Source organism: Dendrobium catenatum, unplaced genomic scaffold (assembly GCF_001605985.2).
Source record: "Dendrobium catenatum unplaced genomic scaffold, ASM160598v2 fragScaff_scaffold_133, whole genome shotgun sequence".
NCBI lineage: Eukaryota > Viridiplantae > Streptophyta > Magnoliopsida > Asparagales > Orchidaceae > Dendrobium > Dendrobium catenatum.
The window spans coordinates 11242573-11245961 of record NW_021318595.1 but is presented as its reverse complement, the minus strand read 5'-3'; positions in this window follow the sequence as shown (position 1 = coordinate 11245961).

The following is a 3389-nucleotide window of genomic DNA, read 5'->3' as shown; positions in this document are numbered from 1 at the left end:
TATATTGCTTTATTAAATTTAAATTAAAATATTCAGCTCAAATGTTCTCTCAATTATATAAAATCATCACCTGAGTACGAAGATTAAGCAGTGAATATCATAAATTAGTTTTATTTTTCATATTATATGAATATGTGAGAGAAGTACAATATATAATTAATTCTGCTGGTGTTAGCTCGCCATAACTTTCCAATTTGCGTCAAGAAAGCTTAGGCCATATCGCCATTAAAATCTATATTAAATATGGAGATTCACGGCGAGAACAGCACTGAATAATTAATGATCTCTTAATCCTCCACAGTTCCATATCTGAATAATTATTATATAACACCCATTTTAAAATATAATTTCTCGTTGAACGAGGTAGCCTCTGCTTCAGATCCAGGCGAGATGAAGGTCACCGTCGTTTCTCGCAGCGGAAGAGAGATCATTATTCATTAAGGGTGGAATCGAGCTCGATGCTTCGGTATGTTGGCTTCTGTAAATAGTTTAATTCTTGGGAAATTTACACTTTATATCATCCTATTTATATATTTAACATTCAAAATATTAATATTACATAACTACCACCAATAAAATAAATTTAGGTGCAATGAATGAAATATTAAAGCTTATATGATTATATGAATGCTAGAAATGAATTATTGGAGTGATATATTTGCTATTAAAGTTGTATATAAGTGATAGATATGTAATATTAATGTTTTGAGGGTTAGATATGTAAATAACATTCAATAAAATGGTATGTATGTAAATTTATCTAGTTTTTTTTTGTGCTGAAAGATGTATTAAAGTTGTATATAAGTGATAGGTATATAATATTAATATTTTGAGGATTAGATATATAAATAACATTCAATAAAGTGGTATGTATGTAAATTTTCTAGTTTGTTTTGGGTCCGCGAAACTTGGTTCATGGGTTCTTGTTATGTTCGGGGAGACGATCATTGTATCATGTAGGGGAGATTTTCTCAAGCGAATCTGAGGTTTATATTGTTTTATTTGGTTGCAGGCAACCGTGAGCGATTTGCAGTGGGAGATTCACTCATGGAGTAAGTGCTTAACCTCTTTCTTATTTTAAAGAGTAACGTCTCTTGGTTCTTGTAGGTTGCGATCAACGAAATTTCGTGGATAAATTTTCCGGCTTTGTCTGTTTAAGCTTCTCATTTGTTTGAATATCTTCTTGTTTGGTTGGCTATGAGTACTTACATATGGAATGAAATATTAGGACTTAATTTCTTAAAAGTACGATTTTAGGCCACGTTTGATTAGTCGAGAATGCGGAAATTAAGTCAAACGTTTATGAAGCATTGCAGGCGAAGTGGGTTGCGAACCAGAGAAATTATTCTGGGCGGACGCCGAATGTAATTCACCGTATAGAGACCAATCAGAATACGCCAACGTACCGAGCGGCACTAAGCCGCGGTACCGAGCAGGAGTTACGTGACACATTTTGGTTGGTCTCTAGACGACGTTCGGTGTCCGCACGAAATAATTTCACTCCAAACTGTGACTAAACACTCTTGGCTTCATTTGAGGCTATTTATACTTTTCTCTGTTAGGACTTTGTACAAGTTATTTTTTTAACCACAGCCCACTATTTTTTGTTGGTTGATTTTATTATCGCAAAAACAGTCTTAAAGCAATTCTCAATCAACTTTTAAGAGAGATGTGAAAATATTTTGAAACATGTACATTTTCTTTGTTCTCCTTTTATTTAAGGAGATGACCAATCAAAAAGGGATAACATCAAGGCTTTGAAATAGAATTACAAACCATATTTACAATCCGATTGGATATTGAACAGATGAATAGCGTATAAATCTGTTAGCACTATTTTTTTCTACTTATAATAGAACACTACCTCAATTTATTTTGAGAAATTAATAAGAGGGGGGATGATATAGAAACAAGGTGTTAAACTTATATTCAACCTAAAAGCTTAAGCGGGTAGGACTTGACCAACCACTTGGTATTCCCACACTAGCATATCTTTCAACTATGTGATGTGGAACCTGTTGATCTGTATACGACAGCCGAAACGAAATAAATTTTTTTTTCGCATACCTATTCGGACGTGCGGCCACGATCCTAGCACTCGTCGACGTCGTCTCACACACGTCCTCCGCACGACCCTTATGTCGTTAAAAAGAGAGGAAAAGAGGCAAAAGCTCTTACTCGTTCCTCCCTCGAGCACGGCAAATTATTGCATCCGGTCACCTGACAGAGAGATTCTCTCTGTCTACAGTAAAAGCGCATGTACTGTAGCAGAGGTTCGGATCAGCTGCTACAGTACTTGCGCTTTTACTGTAGACAGAGAGAGATCCGTTCACTCTGTCAGGTGACCAGATGCAATAATTTGCCCGCACCACAGTAAAAGTGCAGGTACTGTAGCATAGCTGTGCTTTACTGTAGACAGACTCTGCAGGTGACTGGATGCAATAATTTGTCCCTTCTACGTCTCCCATTTGCGAAGCTACGACATTCGATTGGAAGCGACGAAAGGAGCTTGCTCGCTTGCGAAGATAACTTTCACCATTTCGGTTGCTTCTTCGGCTCTGTCACCGCCGTTCGACTTCGTTCCATTCGACGACCCCTCCTTCCTGTGGAATCGGAAGCAGCGACGCTAGCTCGCTTGTTCGAAAGGTAACTTTCTTCCATACACAAGCTTCCTCGGCTCGTTCGTTGCTTTTGGACTTTGCTCTTCCGCCGACTTTCCCTTCTGGACCGATCGGAAGTTACCACATTGTGATCGGAAGCAGCAACGACGGGAACACGCTGACGGTGAATGTAACTTTCTACCTTCCGGGATCTTCTTCGGCCAAATCCCGAAATCCGCCGAACCGAGGGATTTAGTAAATTCGGGATTTAAGCCGTAAGTCCTTAAATCTGGGATTTACCCATCGCCGGGATTTAACGCACGCACCAAAATCGTTTGGCTGGATTTAGCGTACATCCGACTTAACTCCCGCTGTAAATCCGATACCAAACAGTAATCTCCTCCCTCCCGAGCACTTTCCTGGCCGTCGTTGTTGTTCGACTTTGCTCTCTGGACGACGTTACCTTCTCGTCGGATCGGGAGTAACAACATTTTGATCGCAAGCAACAATGGGAGCTCAGTGGCCGTGGAGATAACTTTCTCCTTCTCACGCGCTTCCATGGCCACATCCCGTAAATCCCAAACAAAGAAGGAGAGAAAGGGATTAACTTTTTTAATTAAAAATAATTTTAATTAATTTTAATTATAATTGTTTTAATTAATTTTGATTAATTACAGTTATATTTTTAATTAATTATAATTATTATAATTAATTACATTTAGTTCTAATTAAATTATTATAATTAACTTAATTAATTATAATTAATTTAATTAATTATAATTAATTATA